This window comes from Meleagris gallopavo, chromosome 1, assembly GCF_905368555.1.
Source record: "Meleagris gallopavo chromosome 1, MGAL_WU_HG_1.1, whole genome shotgun sequence".
NCBI lineage: Eukaryota > Metazoa > Chordata > Aves > Galliformes > Phasianidae > Meleagris > Meleagris gallopavo.
In genome coordinates, this window is record NC_139404.1 from 153,205,590 (window position 1) to 153,227,485 (window position 21,896).

Sequence of the window (21,896 nt, forward strand, 5' to 3'; positions counted from 1 at the left end):
AGAGTTGAGCAAGCATGGCAGAAGGCCAATGTGGATGAACATGGAGCTCCTGCCTAAGCTCAAACACAGTAAGTACACAGAAGGTGGAAACAGGGACAGACTGCTTAGGCGGGATGAACAGACACTGTTCAAGCATGTAGGAATACAGTCAGGAAAGCCAAAGAGCAACTAGAGCTGAAATTAGCAAAGGATGCAAAGCACAACAAAAAACAGTTTCTGTAAGTATACCAGTAGTGAAAAGAAAGCTAAGAAGAATGCAGATTCAGTGCAGTGGAGCAGGAAATCTTATGACAAAGGATATGGAAAAGGCTTAGATACTGTTCTTTGATCTCTCTGGTCCTTGAACCACTTAACTGTCTGTGGGTGTGAAGCAGTATCCGTGGTAGGAGAAGATACAATTAGGAGACATTTAACCCACTTACACATCCACATGTGACTATATGGAATATACCTGAGGTCTGGAGGGACAAGGCTGCTCTCTGGCACCTTTGAAAGGTCATGACAGTTTCAAAGGTGGGATGACTAGAAAAGGGCAAATATTGTACCCATCTTCAGGAAGGGCAGTTCAGTGCCTTACTTCAGGGCACTTTTTAGAAAGCTATGGAGCAACTCCTCCTGGAATCCACTTTGAAGTACGTGAAGGGCAAGAAAGTGGCGGTGAGTACCTAGCATGGATTTATCAAGAGCATTCATGCTTGATCAGCCTCATTTCTTTTCAGTGATGTTGTGCACAAGAAGAAGGTGGCATGTTTTGAATATCTTTACTTTAGCAAGCCTTTTACAGAGTCCACTTATCACCAATCTAGTAAGATGTGGGCTAGAAAAGTGGATGATAAGGTGAGTGGAAAATTGGCTGAGCAATTGGCTGAATAGACTCAACAAGTTGTTATCAATGATGTGAAGTAGCTTTTCTGGTTGCAGTAAATAGTAGTATCCCTCTGGGATGAGCAGTGTTTAGTCTCCCTGTTAAAGACCTGGATGAAGGAGCAGACTACATTTTCAACAAGTTTGCCAGCAAACTGGGAGGAGCGTTCAATGCCCTGGAAGGTAGGACTGCCATACAGAAGGACTTTAGCAGACTGGAGAAATGGGCCAACGGGAATTTCATGAAAGACAAAAATATGAAATCTTGCATCTGAGGAGGAATAAACCCATGCAACAATGCAGGCAGACAGAGAAACAGCTTTTCTGAAAAGGAGCTGGGGATCCCGGAGGAAGAGTTGAACGTGAGCCAACAATGATTGTATAGCAAGAAGGCCAACATAATTTTGAACTGTATTATCAGTAGGCAGCAGATCCATAGAAGTGGTCCCTCTTCTATGTGTGACACTTTTGACACTGCATCTGGAGTTTTCTGTCCCTTTTGGGACTCTACAGTGTATGAAAGACATGGATACACTGGACTGAGTACAGTGGAGGCCAGTAAACTGCACTAGAGGCACATGGCCTATAAGGAAAGGCTACACAGGCTGGACCTGTTCAACCCTAAGAAGAAAGAGATAAGGGTAGATCTTACTGGTGTCTGCAACAGAGAAAGCAAAGAAGACAGAGCTAAACTTCTCTTGAAAGTGCACAGCAACTGGATGAAAGAATGGTCAAGTGCTGGAATGGGCTGTCCAGGAGGTGACTGAGTCAGCATCCCTGAAGTTGTTCAAGAAACGTTTTGATGTTGTACTAAAGGTCATGGTTTGGTGGAAAAAAATTGATGGTAGGAGGACGATTGGACTAGATGATCTTGGGGTTCTTTTCTAACTTTGGTGATTCTGGGGAACATGGGAGATTTCAATTAGATAGATATAAGAACTGTATGGGGCTGCTGAATCATGGCCTGAACCTCTGACTGATCACCTGAGGTGAGCAATGAGTCAGCCACAGGAGCACAGGTGAAGGCAAATCACCTGTGCTGCAGGAAGGGGTGGAGCCTGGCTCCACCTCTCCTAGATCCATTTAAGAGCTGACTGCCAGTGGGGAAGGATCTCTCTGGAGATCTGCTCATTGGAGTTCATCTCGTGAGCTCAGGACAGGCTGAGTGACTTTCTCTCATTACTCCAATATAAATTATATTAGCCAAGCTCCTGGAGATATATATATATATATATATATATATATATATATATCACACACCATCTGTATATCCATTGATTATACAGAGAACACTTTTTTTTTTTTTTTTTTTTTAAAAACCATGAGGGTGATCCAATACTGGAAGAGACACAAAGACACTGTAGGACATGCAATTCATTCTTTGAAGTGTTCAGGTCTCAAAAGGACACACCCAAGCCCTAAATGCAGTGTTGGGTGAGATGACCTCTGAAGACGACTTCCAGCCTACCTGGTTCTGCAGCTCCATGATTCTGTATTGCCTGGGTTAATGCTCCCAGGCAATACAGAATGAAATGCATAATGTAAGGAAATAATAAGTTTCAAAAACTGGATTTTAAAATTCTAAGGTTGATGAAGATATATCTACAACAGCAATATCAAATAACTTCTAGAGATCACCACAGATGGCTGCACAGGGTCACAAACTATAGAACTTTAAAAACGCACTGTTCTGGTAGAGGGAGTTTCCACCATGTCTTGTAAATGTGACATCCTGCAATGTTTAGTGTTGAGTCTATTGCTGTAATTGTTCCAGCAAACGCCTGTAATAAATTAAAGATCCTATTTTTGTCATAGTAGCTAGAGGTCAGAATCCAGCTTCAGCCTCTGAAAATGATTGATATTGGAAAATGATTGATATTGAGCCGAAGTGCAAAGATTGCCAACCTGTGTATGGCATATATGCTTATTAATAATGAAACATAAAGCTGAACTAAAATAATATCCATAACACGAAGCCTGGTCAGTCAAGAAACACTTTTTTTGTGCTATCAGCAATGTTTCAGCCAAAGTATGTAAGAGCAAAATAAACAAGTGAAATGTGTCACAAAATTGGGATATTCCTCACGTGAGTAATAACCCCTCAGAAAAGAGGTATCAATAAAGGCTCAAAACTCATAACTGTACATGATATAGATGATGCGTATTAATTGCATCCTCTGTGAACTAGTGTTCTAGCAAGGCTGCTCCAAATTATTATTAAGGGCACTGCAGCATATTGCAGAATGTGTTGGCAATGCCAAAAACAGAGAGAAAACAGTAGCGGTAAAAACATATGACAGCTGCCAAACGCTGGTTTTCTTTAAAGGTGGGATAGGAAGATACTGGGGGGAGTAAGGAAAAAATGTTGGTTTTTTTTTTTTTTACATATCTGAGGAGGATAAACATAGTGGTTGAAATGTGTTTAATGTATGCACACATTCTCAGTGTAGTTGTGCTTGGGGGAACACATTTGACAAGAAACCAATAGTAATATATCAGTGTCTGTCTAGGAGCATCTCAGTTGTTACCACGCAGCAACTCATGAGCTGTTGGATCTTTACAGTCACTGTCAACAGAAATTTTATTTCTGTCCTCCAGAAGCATGAGTCTCCACCACTGGGAATTCGAAGAAGATGAGGAAAAAAAAAAACAACATGAGCTGCAACACATCATAGGTAGCTCAGAAAAGAGGTAAATAAAATCATAGCTTCACTTTGACTATGGCCATATGATAGATTTCAGAAAGTTTATTAGTGAATGCAAATGTTTGAAAATTTAAAATGTGGGAAGTGCATTTTAAAAGGACTTTATGCATGATCTGGTTGGGTTGCCAATCATAGAAAATGTGCAGAAGATTGTGGCAACTTTTGAAGTGTTACAATTCAAAAACTGAATGAAGCAGAATTCTGTCAGAGTACTTGGAGCTGAGCAACTACTCAATTATTTGTGGTATCAACAGAAATAAACTACAGAATTCCAATAGAGAGAAATGGACCAGTAAAAAGTCCCTCTGGAGTTAAAGGTCTATGAATGTGAAATACAACTAAGAAAGATTTAAATAACTCTTCTCCATTGATTCAAATAGTTTATGGAAGAATCAAGAGTCAGAAATTAACTTTATTTCTGACTGGAGGTAGCTCCGAAGCATTCATGTTTTTAATACTTTTCAATTAACAGGAGGCTGACCATGAGAGTATAGAAATTTGAGGAAAATTTTACTCCATACAGAAATGAAAAATGAGTGATATCTTTTTAAATTGAGAATAGAATCAAAAAATGGAAGTATAAGCACTTGCGACTGATTTAAGGGCTTTCATTCAACTTCGCTTAGCAAACAGTTCAGGTGTTTCAAGATGTTACTGATGACCAGCTGTTTGCTATGGGCTCTTTGTAAGAGGTTATCACTCTTTAGCAGAACTGACAGCAGGAAATGTATGTCCATGCACAAACTACTTTAGTACATGAGGTTATTCAAACCCATCTTCACTGGTGATTTGAAGTTGGCTGTCAAAGTCTTAAATCCACTAAGACAGCCTTAAACATTTGAAAGGGATTTTTGTGCATGGGGAAGGGAAGTTAAGGGGCTGAATCACAGGGTTGAGGGGCTGAGTGAAGGGGTAACTGTGAAAAGACCTGCAATTACTTAAGATGTAGGACTTAACGCTCTTACAGAGACTGTCTTGGAAAGAAGGAGAAGAGCACTGGAGTATGTCATTCAAGGACTTTGGAAGATCTCAGTGAGTTTCAGAACACAGATAAGAAAATCAAACTGCCTTCCTTTGGCCAATCTCATACACCATCCACTTCAAATTTCTAGGGGAATACTCTTCATCCTGAAATACAAACTGCTTTGGAACAGGACAGAGCTGCTGCTCTGCAGAAGGAAAGCAAATGAAATGGCTGACAGCATGGGTGCAGCTTCCTGACCAGAGTACAGGTATAGTAGAAAAGAGGATGTTTCCTTTCATTTCTGTATAGGTCCTAAACAATTAAACCTGTAAAGTGGGAACGTTTTCTTCCAGACTATGATATACATTCCTGTAAAGAAGAAAAGTTGGAAATATTTTTCTGCATTTCATAAGAAGAAAAACAAAATACATTTTTGACAATCTCCTCCCTACTGGAAAACACTGAAGATCACTGTTTCAGTTGTTTTTAACAGATGTTTCATGTGGAAATACACCTTTCTCACAATCTAGAGGCTATTAAATTATATGCAGATGAAATTTTGATGCGAGGAAAACACAGGTTGTCATGTGACTCCTGGGTGCTTTGGAAAGAGTTAGAGAATAAAATTGAGTTAGAGCTTCTGGAATAAAGAAAAAAAAATGTAAATTGCATATCATGGAAATAGCATACCTCATTAAGAAGATAACCCTATCATGCGTGCAGGGAAATGAAAGTACAGCTGAGGCCATCACTTGCTTGCCTTAACAAACCAGAAGCAATGTTTTTGTTTCGCGTTTCTTAAAACTGTATGCTCAAAATTAGAGATCGCTACAAATACAGCATCTTGATGAGAACAGAGAGAGGGAAATTTTGGCTTTAGTAATTAAATGTTGAAAGTTCTTGTCTTTATTAGTCATAAGGTTATTTGTGAGCTGTGGATGGAAGTTAACCGTAAATCACTTCTTTTCATTGCCAGAAACACTTCACAAACACCCTTTCTACACCTTGGAGAACAAATATATATGTATTTTAGCTATATATATATATATATGATTTAAGATGGAATTGATGTCTTGGAACTATTTATTGATTGGTATGTTCTTAATAGCAGGGCTCAGCAACTGGTAATTTAGTCTGGTCCAAAAATATTTTAAACATTTTGAAATGCAGTTATGCATCACCAGATATTTAGTCCTGTGATCTGCTTCTGCATGTATAGGGCACAAGAAATGATAAAGCAAGATGGAAAAGCTTCCAGAACAGCTATTGCGCAAAAAGTACTTAAAATGTTCAAATAGGGAACCTAGATCTCAGAAAAACTAGAGATGAAAAGGAAATATTTTTAAGTTTCTTGTGTATGCCAAACAAATAGGCCAAGTCAGATGAAAGAGCTCATATTGACACCACAGAAACTGTTGGACCCTGGAGCAAGGTAGACGTTTGTTTATGCTGGCTGAAGAAGATGAATATTTGTCTTTGCTATTTTCAATTTCCAGTGATAGCTTTTCTAGAAAATACCACTACTAAGTAGATAATTAGGCAAAACAAATTATTTTCTCATGTAGAAAGGACTAAACATAAGGCATAAAAAAAAAAGTAGATAATTTGTTGTGTAACTGCTGATCCTTGTTATCTCAAATCTAAAGTGTTGTTAGAAAACAATATCAAAATAATAAAGTATTATAAAATAACATACACAACCAGACTGCTCTGTATTTAGATTAAATTACAGAAGGGCAATGATTAAATTTAGGCTGTCATCTGTTGACATTCTCTTTGACAGGATGCTGAGAACTACTAAACCTGATGCCTGCTGTATAAAGAATGAAATACAGCAGGATAAAAAGCCCGATATGATCTCATCACCCAAGAACTGCTATCACTTCATAAACTGATGCTATACATTAGAGAATAATGGTCTCAGAAGACAATGTCATGCTTGCATTAGAATATCATTCTTTTTACGTACTGTGAAAGAATGGGTGTCTCCTTTTCACAAACAGTATCACAATCACAGGATCACCAAGGCTGGAAAAGACCTATAAGATCATCCAGTCCAACCTCCACCTATCACCAATAGTTCTCACTAAACCATGTCCCTCAACACAATGTCCAACTGTTCCTTGAACACTTCTGGGGTCAGTGACTCCACCACCTCCCTGGGCAGCCCATCCCACTGCCTGACCACTCTTTCAGAGAAGTGGTAAGACATCTTGCCAGAAAATGCTGAGGGCACCTTTTCTGAAAAGGCATCTGACACAAATCGAAAGACATGTTGATTGCTGAGCTTTATGAGACTGCTGTCCAGGATCAAAGGCCTTTACTAGACTCACATGGGGCTTTCACCCACACCCTGCCCATGGCCAACCACCTGCTCACACAGGACCTCCACTGATTCTTTAAACACCGAACAGCCCTAAGTCTCTCCACAGGAGAGAGAGGATGCCTCTGAAGCTCAGCAGCTCTCCAAGCAGCAGAATGGCAGAAATCCTCCTGCTAGCAGTAGTAATTAATTATTTTACTGCAAATCAAAATTGTAGTAGGTTGCCAATTTTCTTTAAAGTGGATATGGCTGGATGCGCTGATATGGAGAGCATCCTCTGAACTGTTCAAACTGATCCCAGATGGTTTTCTAAATCATCTGATTGTCCACAGACTGTAGTTAAAAGAGTTGATTTTGTCAGAAAGCTAGCTTCATTCTGCTGAGTATACGTAAACACATGCTGAATGATGTACATAGCAATGCTTTGTTGAAAATAAAACTCCCAAGTAATTATGAAGTGAAGGAAAACAGGTGTCTGGAAGTCTCTTTTGAATGAAATCCCTATCCATAGTTTCTACATTGCAGTTTTGTGCCAGAACAACTAAGCACTGTACGGTTAACTCATTCTCACAACTCCTGAAAGCATCCTTCTATTGTGTCTTTATAACACTGTCCTAAGAAACTATGACAGATTTTCTGTCATAAGAATTATCATGATCATTAAACTGCATAATATAAGCCAAAAGACTGATGAAAATTGGTCCCTAATTTAAATTAATGACTTACAATTTAACTAAATAATATCTTAAAAAAACAAACAAACAGATTTTCTTTAAAATTTCCAATGTCACAGGATTTGTCAGCATATAGGGTTACTTTCGTGCTAGAAGGATGTTGTAAAATCTTTTTTGTATTACTGTATTGCACAAAATCTAGTGCTTCCTTTCTCCTAAAAATTATACTGAACCAGTATTTGCAATTATGCCATTTGTTTACGGTCCTCATAACATGTGAGGATTTTGCCTTTTTTTGGTCTGAATGTGTTTAGCTACAGTGTGGAACCTTCAGAACATGTCGCACATATCTTTTTGAGATCAAAGAACCATCTGTTATTCAATTTCTATTCTCCAGGCCAAAATTACCTAGCATAAATGGTAAATGCTGGTGCTCCTGGTCATCTGACACTGCACTGATGCAATGCAGTCTATCTCAGACATGGCAGAAGGACAGAAGGGAATAAAAGTGCACTGAAATGCAAAGAAGAATGGAGAAAAGTTTCCAGGCCCTATCTCACTTCTCCTTCCTAAAACTTTTTCATTGAAATATTTTGTGCAGCATCAGTAAAATAAAGTAAAATTCTGGTAAAAGTGAGATATGTATGTTTTGTACCAGTTTAATATCACCCACAAACACTGGCTTTTATAGGACAGTTGGTTACTGATTCAGGAGGAAATCTCCAAATCATAGGATGGTTGATCTCAATCTGAGTAATCCCACAATGATAATGTTTTGATTTGAGATGTTGTAAAGTGCATCCAAGAAACATTTAATGGATGAATTATCCCTGACCAAGTTCAGAAATTAGCCATTGAATCTAGAACACCTGCAATTTATACATTCAGTTCACAGTACAGCTGAAGGTAGAATAAAAGGGTTAAATTCCAGTTACAAATGTTAAATATTTAAACATCTACTTACACATGCATTAAATAGATCATACACAGCTCTTCAAATAATATAAGTCTTAGATACCTTGTACTTATAAGACTACCATTTCTTTAATATAAAGCATAAATTCAAACCATGGGGCTGGGCTGTATTTCATTTCCCCTCTACAGCTTTTAGTAAGATACCCAAATTCCTTCCATTTTTCACAGAGCATTAAGAACATATTTTCACTGTGGATTATATAGTATCAACTGGTAATGTGCCATCTTGTGATGGACCACAAAACATACTATAACCTGCAGCAAATTTCAGATGTATGAAAGAAATTCTAGTTGAACAACACACCATGAAAATCTAGGGGAAGCTGGAACTCTTTGACTACAATTAAAGCATGCAGAAAATTTGTTCCACCACCACGTTTTTCACCACCAAGTGTTACATGTTTGACAAGGTTTATTCAGCTTGTACGGTATCATGAATACCAATTTTGTGCCGGAAATTATTGCCATATATGGATTATACAAATGCTTGGCAAATTAAGTAATCAAGGCAAAAAAAAAAAAACAAAAAAAAAAACGAAGGCATAATTCACATCCCACTGTATTGCTTTCCACAGCAGGAGACCTTAGTTTCTTGATGTCCAAATCAGTATTTATTGAATGGACACAGTGCTAATCACTCTGATAAATCTCAGAAAAGTCTTCCATCAAAGGGACAGTTTCTTGAGTTGCCTTGCCACTACCAGCAAGGCACAGAGTTCCTAGCTTTTCCCATAGAGCCTGATGCCAATGGATAGTTTCCTCCTCTGTGCATTCAGTTCCTTGGCTTTTGCTAAGAAACTAGAAGAGTCCTCCTAGGAACAGCTGTGGTCTTGTAATTTCATAATTTTGTCCTCAGAGCTTTCACTAAAACTTATTTCAAATCAGCAATTAGAGTCATTTCTGTCAGACTGACTCAGGCCAGAGTCTCTACATGAAAGGTAAAATATTATTAACCAGCTCAGTGGCAGTAAGTTTCCAAACATTCTGGATATCACTAAGTCACTTTATTGCTGATATTTTGTGTCATGTTACTGGAGAAGTAAAAAGATCCACTTTAAGTAGTTGGCATCTGAATGTATTGCAACAACAGTGTGTTTCTCTCAGCAAGCTTTATGTACATCTAATACCCTCACAAAGTCACATTTGATGACTTGTATACATCAATGTTACAGTAGTTGGGGGAAAAATAACTGTAGGCCAGTTTCACGGCCAGATTAATTTTAACTGCAGCCTTGAATTTTTACTGCTCTTTGATGATGGAGGACCATAATAATCCGTCACAAGTACCGTCAGATGTCACTATCGCTGTATGTAGAGTACTGGATTGAATTTGGTACAGTGGCTATTATTGCTAGCATGAAACAGGCTTACCGCTTCATTATTAAGAAGCAAGGAAAGAGCAGCATGTACCTTACCTTTGAATAGCGTAGGTGCTTTGAAAGGACACATTCATTTTCAAATTTTCTTTAGGCTGGTCCCTTCATCTAGAGCTTCTACTGCTAGTAATTGTTATTTTTAGACAATATTTTGCCATATAAACATGTACATTGTAGAGTACATGTGTAACTTGGTGGTTAGAACTCATCTGAGTACACTGTCACTGCATCAGGACAGAAAGACTGGCATCTTATCAGGAAATACAGTGATTCTAGGACATTTGATCTAGAGAAGTGCTGAAGAGTAGCACAATCAAAACCAATGTGTTGTAGTGCTGCTGAAAATTTGGCTCTCTATTTCTGCAGTTGACACATTCAGCAAGTTGATAGCCCCAAATATTTCATGAGTTTCTTCACACTTTTTATTATGCAGGCCACATCTTTAACTCAGGAGTAGTATAACAGATCCTGACTCTGAGAGGGGCACTCTAATCATTGCATCATCAGTTGTTTTTTTGTTTTGTTTTGTTTTCTGATTCTTGCTGTCATAGTTAGTGGAGGTAGACCCAGGTTCTATAGTTCCTTAATTTAGAAAAGCAACAGTAACAGAGACAGTGTTAGACTCAGTTCTTTTCTATACGCTGAAACTTCTATCAGTATTGTACAGCCACCAACATTGCTGCAAACAGTGCACACTGCCTATGCCCATGACGTGCATCTTCACAAGGGACATTACGGACATATCAGTCTTCTTTTCCTCGTAGCACCCCTTCTGAGACATTTGAGACATTTTTGTGATGGCATGGGAAATACTGATGGAGACAACTACGACAACTCAGAGTCAAGTTTGCACACTTTCTTTCCTTTTATCTGATAGAATTACATTTTTCTTTTTCTTTTTTACAGATGTTTCTGTAGTTCCCTGTACTGTTCTTCATTCCATCTAGCATCTCCCCTGCAGCTGCTCACCAGACCTACAGAATTCTTTTGAGACACAGCATCTGAGTATTCTACACAGGCAGGAATTCAGTAACTGCAGTAGCTGTGTGAATAGTGATCAGAACAAGGTATTCTAAGAAAGGTAGATGCTGTAGATAATGCATGAAAGCCACTGGGCCTTGTAGGTATGTTATCCAGAAATGCTGCTTTGCCAGGTCAGACTGAACAGTCAATAATCCAGGAGTGGAATAAGATTGCCAAAAAGGTGTTGATTATGATAGGGATATGTCCTGATTTCTATTTTTGAGTCTATAAATGCTTTTTGAGTACTCTTCTATATTTTATGAGCATTAATAGGCCAGTGAGGTTGTGTCACTGTCATGACCACTGACTGCTCAGAGGAAGTAAGTAAAACCCGTATCTTTAGAGAGACAGGACTTATGAAAAAATGATATGATTTTTTTTCCCCCAGATTAACGCACTAGCAGTTATTCTTGAGGGGAAAGACTACACTTTGCTTCCTGGCCTCATAAATCCCTACTGCAGATATCAGGACTACTGCTAGAAAAGATCTGTTTTTTTCTATACAAGCGAGTATAGCATGCTTTTCTTGTGATAAAAGACCAAGGAGTGATGGGCTAAAACACAATGAAGTAGGCTCATAGTAAAGAAAATATCACCACTGTTTCCTTTGTGTGTTAAATGTGGCATAACATATGTGTCAAACAGGGAAACCTAATTATCAGAGTAAAGAGTAAGGTTAAAGACTTGATTTTGAACAGTCTGTCAAGATGCTATAAAACCGAAAGCTGCTTTATGGTTTGTCACAGTATATTGTTATGTCATGTATATACTACTCCTTCTGTATGACTTGCATAGGGATTCAAAGTCACTTTTCATATACATCTTCTGAATTCAGAAGGAAGTTGCTGACTTACTGTCTCATGTTTCTGATTTTTGAGCCTAGTTGCAAAAATTATTACCCTTTAAAGCCACTTCTGAAATTTATTGGATTAAAATGAGAAAGGATCAATTTAATAAAAGCAGCAAGACTTTTTAAAATGCATTAATCTAACCAAAATTATTATGACATTTAAGAGCAAAGTGCAAGGTGCTTACTGTTCTAGCATTAATCGTGTGCTGGTATGGATGGGATTCATTTCACCTCACTATAGCCATCCAAAAATAAGTCATCTCACCTTATCTACTCACCTAAATTCCTAAATTAAATTAATGGATAGAGACAGTAATCCCCAAGGGGCACGCTAGCCCATTCTCAGATAGATGTGATAAACAGCCACCTGTTTCTTACCAATAAGAATGGACAGATTCTAACTGATGGGAGATAGCTTAATTTATTTGCCCACTAGTAAAGATCCAGGGCCATCTGAGGTCTCTTTTGGTATCCAAGATATCCGTGTGGAGGAGAAGACGTAGCCAAGGACTGACCCATACCAGACCCTTCCACAGTGGCAGCTTGGAGGCTAGGCAAGTAGATTCTATGGAGGCTAGGCAAGTAGATTCTGTGAATATCTTTCAGATCTATAAAATGTACTGAATAAGTGACTGTTGGACCTCAAATTAATGTGTGATGACTCTAAGGAGAACTTCATCACAAGTACCAACATTTAACTGAAAGTGTGAACCAGTGCCATGCTTCCTAAAACTGGTAGGTTTACATCACAAAGGGAAAATGTGAACAGACCAAAAGTTTCCCAATAAAGATACTCAAAATAATAAGAAGGCCTCATCAAGATAGCATGGTGCAGAGTTTCTCCTCACCCCTTCTGCTTGCTTTGTAACATGGTATTGAGCTGAAGATCTATAACCACCAGCTGAAATAATTCCTAAGGAATGAGTGCAAGGATGGTGCACGAAAGATTGAAACAGAGTAGTATAAGCAGTGATTATCACCACTGGTATAGGCTAATGAAGGAACATTAGCAAAGTAGCTTGCAATTACCCTGATTTGCTTGATGCCAGCAGTGGCATCAGCAGCAAGAACCACAACATCTTTATCTTTAGATAAAGAACAGCATCCTGCTGCTTCAGTTGGCTTCTATTGGCAGCCCAGGAAAGAGTCAAAGACTGTCTTCCTGAACACACTAAAGAGATTGTTAGAGGACAAAAGGAACATTCATGCTTAAGGCAAGAAAAAGAGAAGAACTGCTGTGGTTTCCCAGCTTCCTAAGCCAAAGCAAAGTGAAAGCTATGAACCACCCACACTGCCCTTACCGCATCCCTCCACCTCAGTCCAAGTACTGCAGGAGAGTAAATTGTTCTTAACTTGAGCAATGGGACTTGAAAACCAGGCTTCTGCTCTTTACAGCTTTCAAGTTACATGAGTATCTTAAAAGCGTACCCTTCATGAAAGCTGACTTGTTTGCAAGTGACGTTTTTTTTTTTAAATGCTCTTTAATGTTTATTCTCAGATATGAGCTGAAGCAAAGATTCTCTTTTATATTTATAATCTTCGCCTCTTGACATCCTTACCCAGCTCACAAAGTATGTTTTTCCCAGCCATAGCTGGGCTTCTTTCCTCTTGGCCACTGATGGCCCTCACGATGGTCTGAACAAATGGCATGCAGTCTGAAAGCAGCACCTGACACAAGCATGGTCCTGTCTCCTTACATATCCGGTAAAATGGCTCATTATTTCCTTCATTTGTTAGCATTGTTAGCATTGTTAGCAGCCTCAGTGGTACCCTTAACTTCACAAATCCTCTGCCTGACCAGGCAAATATCTCTGCTTACTTGCTTATTCTGAAGGTTGGCTTGCTCTGTCCGTCCTTAGGAGGCTGCTGCCTGAGGCTGCCTGAAGGCTCAGTCCACATGCACTCTCATGCATGCTTACTTGTAGAGGTGGCCCTCTGTGCACAGTGGTGGGCTTTAAGGAAGGAAGGCCAATTTCTGAATCATACTACATTTGGAAGCTGTTCAGGAGTTTCAGGGGCAGTGGCAGCCTGGGCAGCAAGAGTCAAGCTTGTGACAAGGGCAATCACTCTTGTGTGCCACTAGGGGATGTGGATTGTTGCTGAAGACATCTTGCATCACATGCAAGGTAACATTTAATGAAGAATTAACGTTGACCCATGACCCCACATATTGACCCATCTTACAAGTGGACTTCTCTTCGCGAATCCAGTAAGATAGCATTTCTAGGACCCCTACAACATGATTGGGAAGAATAGCAAGTTCTTACAACATATGTGACTTCATGCTACACATCAGAAACTAATATTTTTTAGAAATACTTTTTTTTTCCCATTGCCAATACTACTGAGGATTTTGCAGTCTTCCCTTTGAGCTGCTCCTAAAGGATGTATGCCAATGCAGCACCCAGCCCAGCAATAAGTAGAAATAGCACTGGAGGTTCTGTTCATAACAGCAAGGAGAGACTTTTAAATAAACAGATTAAAGTTTCAAAAGTTTGGTGTTGTTTTCTTTCTTCCTTTTTTTAAAATTATTATTATTTATTAGGCTCCAATTCTGCCTTCCTTCTAGTTTCAGTATCATATGTGTATATGCTTAGAATATACTTTTCTTTTTTGCTTTACCCTCACGAACTGGTAAGTGGGAAAAATGATTCCAAACCACAAATTCTGTTTATTTAGCACATGCTGTATCCCAGTCTGGAGACAGCTGCACTTTCCCAAGAGGTTGAGTGATAACTGACAGCACCAAACTGAGCAGTGCAGTTGATACATTGGAAGGGAAGCCATCCAGAGGGACCTGGACAGGCTGGAGAAGTGAGCCCATGAAAACCTGATGAGGTTCAATAAGGTCAAGTGCAGGGTGCTGCACTTGGGTCGGGGCAATCCCAGGTATTTATACAAGCTGGCAGAAGATCTCCTTGAGAGCAGCCCTGTGGAGAAGGACTTGGAGGTCCTGGTAGACAAGAAGTTGGATGTGAGCCAGCAGTGCGCGCTTGCAGCCTGGTAGGACAACTGTGTTCTGGACTGCATTAGAAAAGGGGTGGCCAGCAGGGAGAGAGAGGTGATTGTCCCTCTCAACTCGGCTCTTGTGAGGCCCCATCTGGAGTACTGTGTCCAGGCCTCGGGCCTCCAGTACAGGAAGGACAGGTGGAGCTCTTGAAGCAGGTCCAGAGGAGGGCCACTAAGATGATCAGAGGGCTGGAGCACCTCTCCTATGAGGAAAGGTTGAGGGAACTGAGCTTGTTTAGCTTGGAGAAGAGAAGGCTTTGGGGAGATCTCTTTGTGGCCTTCCAGTACTTGAAGGAAGCATATAAACAGGAGGGGGAACGGCTGTTTACGAGGGTGGATAGTGATAGGACAAGGGGGAATAGTTTTAAACTGAGACAGGGGAGGTTTAGGTTAGATATTAGGGGGAAGTTTTTCACTTGGAGGGTGGTGAAGCATTGGAAACAGATTGCCCAAGGAGGCTGTGGATGCCCCATCCCTGGAGGCATTCAAGGCCAGGCTGGATGTGGCTCTGGGCAGCCTGGTCTAGTGGTTGGTGACCTTGGACATAGCAGGGGGTTGAAACTAGATGATCACTGTGGTCCTTTTCAACCCAGGCCATTCTATGATTCTATGAACTGTATGTCCATTTTGGATGAAAAGCACTGTGTATATGCTCTATGGTTGTTATGAAGTGTTAGGTTATAGTTACTTCCTTTTTTATTCTTTTTCTTTTTTCCTTGATGTCAGAGACTCGTGTATTAGTACTAGAAGTTGTAAAGCAATTCAGCATACAAAAAAGAAAATTCATTTCCAGTATTATCTTGCTTTCTGGTATTTGCCTGCTGAAACAAAGCGGTCTAGTGGAATTCTGCTCTTAAAATTATGCAGCTAAGTCTCACAGAAGCTTAGCAGCCATGTCACAGCAGTAATTGTATTTTGCCTTGGAGTTTTCTAAATTATCAGGGCGTGAAAATAAATAATGAAAAATGTGAAGTGGTGGATTCACTGGTGGCTAGGCAGGTACGAGCAGTCTCTCTTCATTAGTGTTTGTATCATGGCACTGCCACTGGAGATCAGTGGAGAGCTGGGCCTGATTGTGCTTGGCATGTACAGCCAGGTAGAACTTGCCCCAGAGGGGCTGAAATCCAGAGACACGAGTACCAAGAGACAGGGAGGGCGGCCCTGCATCACACAGGAGGCCAGAACCTCTTTCCCAAAGCTGACATCTTCAAATCAGAGTGCTTCTCTCTCAGAGCTCTCATCTCCATCTCACAGGTACCCTTCTAGCCAGACAGCCTTTTTTTTCTTCTCTCTTTGTGCTGCAAAACCTTTAATGTTCTGCCCACGAGGTACACAATATTGATTTAAAAAACAAAACCAGAGAAAGAGCAAGGAGGGGTCTACTCAGTGCTGTCGAGGTTAAACTTTGAAATGATTAGTCACCTTCCATTTCAGTCAGTGCAAACTACCAGCATTTCTCAACATTTCTTTTAGCATTCACTTACTCGAATAATTAACTCCCGTGACCCTGCCTTGTCATTTACTGGTTAACATGGTCAAATGCTATCATTAACTTTCAGCATTAGCTGTGCTTTCTCATCTTTCCATGCGCTGATGCGAATACCCTGACTTGAAAGCTCACATTTCTCAATGTAGCCACATGGGAACCTCTCAGGGGACTACTCCAGAGTGGTCCCCATGTGCTGCAGTCCCCGTTGTTTCCCTACTCATCTCAGTTCCTTGCCCCTGGGTGGCCACAGAGGAAATGTGTCGGAGGCAGAGCAGGGCTTTACCTCGCGGTGGCCTGCTTTATCAGCAGAGCCAGGAAGCTGCACAAATCCCTGGCAAGGATCCACCTTCGGCTTTCTGAGAAGCAGATAGCACGTTTCAGCCTGTGCTTCTTTTAAAGAGGCAGGCTGGTTTGGGTGAAAAGTTAAAAGCATGGAGCACTAGTGCATTATATTTGCCAATATATATATATGGGCACATTACATATATATATACATACATGTATGTTCCCATCCAGGGAAAAATGCAATCAGTGCAACACTGTGGACTTTGCAGTTCATTGTAGCTAATAAAATTCTCGGTTTATATATCTCCTGAATTCTTCTCTACTGGACCAAATTTGCACACTTTAAGCTGATGGGAAATTTTATACTGGAGACAAATACAGATTTTTACACAACTATGAAGATTTCATTTTGTACTCCTTTTAAGTGTAGAGTGGGAAAGTGCAACACAGTAATCTCCTTCTGTCCTCTTGGTACATGAGAATGAACAAAATGTCATCAGTCTCAAAGAAAGATTTCTGTTCTTGTCCTTTCAAATCCCTACTTTGCATCACACCATTACCAAAATATATAAAGCAATGGCAGAAGTTGAACAATTCATGGGAAACTTTCATTTAGATTCAATCCAAACTTTAAAAGCTGCCTACCCTGCATTGCCACAGCGTGGCATGTTTCTAAGCTACAGGAAATATGCTGCATTCAGCAACATCACGTAACGTTAATTGCTGAATAATCTACCCTGTGGTCCCCAGTGTCAGTGCTGTAGGTGACAGGCGAGATTAAAAACTGAAACTCTGGTTATTAATTTTGTATTTCTCTAGCAAAGATATTCTTTTGATTATGGAGGTTATTATGGAGCTTGATTTGGGGACAGTAAAAAAAATTACTTTTAAACCCATCCTAGTGGAAAAACTCTAAGCTGCTCTTTGGTACATCTAAGAATTCCAATGCTCCCCCTGGGAACAAAATCTAAAACAAAATCTGGTATGAACGGGACAGATTTGCTCCAATGCCAGTAGTGCTCTAATTAACGTACGTGGCGTTTGTGGTGATAAATGGGGTCTGTCAGAGGGTAATAATTAATTATTAATAATCTGAACTTCTCAAGGTCATTTTGCCCTTAGGCTTCTGAAGTGTTCTCCACAAGCAGAAAACTGATACTGTAAATAAACAACTCTTGATTTGCTACACATGAAATACAGGCATATTCTTGCATTGCTACTCTCAGTTCCCTTCAGAACCAGGCATGTCATTTCTAATATTCTGGCTACTGCCCTCCCACCCCGTGTTTGTACTCACTTATCTGCAGTGCAAATGGCAGTGTTGACTCACACTGTCACTACAAAGCCACCCAGCCTCTTGCTAGCAAGGATTGGTCCGCAGCCTATTTGATGCCAGCAGCCATTATGTGAATGAAATGCCCCTGTTCTTCTGTGTTAATAATATCCTACCTCTAAAGTGATGGTCTACTTTGTAGCTGGAAGGCTTGTGACTACCAGGGATGTTAAATGTTAAAATCGGGGAGTTTTTAAAAGCAATCATAACACCAGGGAGAAAAAAAAAGAGATAAATAATCTTTTTTTTTTTTTTTAGGGTTGTTTTTTTGTTTTGTTTTGTTTTGTTTTGTTTTTCCTTTTCTGAAACTCTAATCTCTGTTCTGCATCTGTCTACTCATTTACCCTCTGGTAACTCTGTCAGCTCCCCCTTTCCCAACAGTTCCCTCATGGAAAAACTGGGCAGGAAGAGGTCATTGAAAACATTCTTGGGGATTGAGGCTACCAGGGCTTGCTGCTGCACAATTACGCAAGCAGATCCTTTTGAAAACAACTTTTAAGAAGGAAATGGGGAGCTTACAGCGAACAAATGAGAACAGTGCTTATTGTAACTGTGTGCCTAGCACTGACTTTTCAGCCTGATAATGTAATTTTGGCTGCCCTAAGGTGTAACTGCAGGACAATAAAGTGAAAAAAAAAGTAAATAGATGGCATTAAGTTAATCATTTTAGCCTTTATTCTACTAACTAAACTACTAAAAGGAAAAAAAAAAAAACAACAATCTTTTGATCATTAATTTGAAATTAACTCATTTATTTAAAACATATGTTTAATAGTAAAGAAAATGCACTGTGTGAGCATAGGTGGCAAAGCACACAATTCCACTTGTAGTGTACTTACATAAGTCATTTTCCTATGAACACTCCAGGCTCTTTCATTTTTTTTTTCACATGGGCTTCTTTCAAGGGTTTTGAAATGGTGAACTTAGATCACAAAGCTGAGCTAGGTAAACACAGTTATGGATTCTGAGTAATCTTTCATTGCCAATCAAAGTAATGACTTTCTTTTGCTTGCCCTTTTTCTTTCTCTCCCTCACTTTGATTTATACTCTGGAGTTTTGTTCAGTGATTTTTCAGAAGCTCCAGAGAAGTTAAAATAAACATGTTTAGTGTTGAATAGATTCATCTTCTCTCCATATTTTCCCTCAGGTCTTTTGCTGTGTTCATAGAGCTGCCTTACCGAATCTCTGCCTCTGTGTGACAGCCCCTGCTGATGCTGTCTGCAGCCGGAGACATCCTTTAGGAGGAAGAGGGAGTTTCTCCTATAAAGGAGCAGCAGCACTGTGCTCTTAAAATTGCTTGCCGTCTGGGTTAGGAAACGTGTCCTGTGTAGGTCACTGGTCAACCTGTCACATCTGTATGCTCAAACATCAAGGCTGAAAGCCTGCTGTGGCAGTGGGAGGCTGTGCAGGGGCAGGGTCCAGGTGCAAGGTCAAGGTCCAAGTTTGGGAAATACCTTCATTATTGACTCAGTGTGTTACAGATATGTTCTGCACATTCAGAGGGAAAGGACAGGACATGGAGAGCTTTTGGCTCTCCTCCTCCTCTCTTTACTCTGTTTTTACTTTTGGTGTTTTCTCCTGTTCAACACAAGTGCACAAAAGCTGATTGAAAATAATTATGTGTGCTGAATCTGATGCTATTCAAATGTATGTACAGAAAGGCTGAATTTTTTATAAGAACTACCTCATGTTTTCAACTGGTGCTACAAGTACAGCCTAGCTTAGTGTAATATACAGACTTAACAATCAGAGGAGCTACTTACCATAAATAATAGCATAATTTTAAGATAAAGGCTTAAAATTATTACAGTTCTTTTTAAATGCTGCTGTCTTTGCTAAATTATATTATAGAAATCCGAGGCTGGTGTTTAACAGGAGCAGGGTGCAAGCCACAAGAGTGCAACCATCATTGCACTGTGTTTATCCTGTTCCCCATAGATTGATTTTAATGTGTGTTTATTTTTATGCTGCTGCCTCTGTGGAAAGCAGGACCTGGAAAAAAAATAATAAAACCCTCTGGCACAGCTGTGCAGATGTCCCTAACTGATACTGTAATGATATTCAATATTACTACCAAATAAATTTCTAATACTTGGTAGCTGTCACACACTTATTCTGTGCGTGCCTCCCCTCCTTTTGCTCAGCTTGGTTTCTGGTTCCTTTGCTATTGTCGCTCTTGATCATTAACAGACCAGTGGCATATTGCACTCACAGCTGGCATGGTGCTTTCCTGTCTATATGCCTTCATGTAAGAAAGGCACTGAAACGATGCCTTTCCAGTGTGTCTAAAGGTTGAAGGAATAACTGAAAAAATTGCTGACGTTTGTTTTCTCAAAATAAACCTTGTGCCCATAGCGTTATAAGCTCCGGCCACCTAGGGGATTTCTTCCTCTGTCTGTGTGGAAGTTGATACTAAAAAGAAACCTTCTGACATGGAAGTCCTTTCCTTTCTCCAGATTGTTTCCCTATGAACTAAGCTCATCTCCAGAGCTACAGTGCAGCAAAGGGAGCCAGACTTCCCGCTCAGCCCTGTGTCAGCAGAGGCCTCCAATCCGGGCCCACCCTAGGTCCCTGTAGTCAGTCTTGTCTCCCGTTCCATCTCCAGCCCAGCAGCAGGCCTCAGGGCTGGGCTCACAGAGTGGGGCTGGGGCACCTGCTGTGGGGTAGGCCTCGATCTGGGTGTCTTGTGTCTCCATTAACAACAGCATGCAGCTTGGGGCACCTTGGTGCTACCTGATGGAACTCTGCCTGAGCTGTGGGAAAAGCATCAGTAGGCCAAAGGGCTCCTGATGCTTTGTGCAGAGCACTTGTACTTTCACTTGAACTCTTGCCTACAAGGTCTGAGGTGGAAGCTTCTGTTCCTTCTGGTGCTTTTCCCATAAGGTCTGACATAAATAATGAATTGAAAATTAGGTGGGAAACCCAAGGCTTCTAACTCGCTTTGCACAAACAGGGTGTAATGTGCTGAAATGGGAGTGTCGGACTTTGGCTTTCTTAAATTTCCTGGCTATTGTTGATTTATATCAGACCTTTAAAGCTATTTGAACACAGTGTGTCGTTAGCATTTCCTCAGTATAAATGAGTGAAAAGGATGACATATTTCATTGAAGCTTTATGCATTATTGTCAGAAAGACCCAAAGGGTTCTTTTGGCATCAGCACATCCATTAGGCAATTGTTGCTAACATGCATAATACGCATCAGGTAGACTTTGTGGCTATGAGACACTTGTCATGCTGCCTTCCTTTAAACACATGCCTATAATGTTTTGTGTATGACATATACAAAAACATACGCATCTGCAGTGTACATGTATATAATACAGAACACACTACTCCATAAAGCTCTCTAGTCTATCTTATAAAACACACAGAATATATGCCATATGTGGAAAAATTGTGTACCAAATTAGATGTTAAAAGTTTTTATGCATACTTAGATGACTTTTCAATCAAGCTCACTATCAGGAGCTTTTAAGAAAAAGAGATCTTTCAAAGCTATCAAAAGGAACTGTTTGCTATATGATTACTGCCAGTGCTTACTTTCAATTAAAACTATCATGACAAAAAGCAAGAATAAAAAGTATATGAAAATAAGTACCTTGAAAGCTATTCTGTTACGCTAATTCTTGCAATTCTTTGTTCCTAAGAGCGCCAGAGGCTAGTTACAATACTGGGAGCAGTTCACAAGGATATCCCTTTTTACCAATTCACACTTGGTCTACACTAATGGTCTTTTTATTTTTCTTTTCAAAGTGGCGATAAAAGCACTGAGCTCTGTGGCTGAGTTCAAAGCTCTGCATCAGTGGCTGGAGACAGCAGAAGGCAGGCTGCAGCCTGCAGCCACGGGGAGTCGTGCCTTGGAGATGTGAACACTGCTCGAACCGCATCCATGTGGCCAGTGGGCAGTCAGCAGCTCAGCCTGGCCACATGGCCTCCAATGCTGCAAGGGCAAACCGCAGCAAGCAGCTGGACAAGCAGAAAATACAACAAAGCAAGGCTTCTTTTGACCTCTTTCTCACTCACAT

The 21,896-nt window shown here is 40.1% G+C and overlaps 1 long non-coding RNA gene across 1 annotated transcript; it reads left to right on the top strand.

The window, feature by feature from the left end:
• LOC104917470 (uncharacterized) lies at positions 1–6,395 on the top strand. Its single transcript, XR_014881275.1, has 5 exons — positions 1–68; positions 3,463–3,555; positions 4,537–4,601; positions 4,682–4,801; positions 6,317–6,395. It is a non-coding gene; the product is annotated as an uncharacterized LOC104917470 (long non-coding RNA).
• The last annotated feature ends 15,501 nt before the right edge of the window (positions 6,396–21,896 follow it).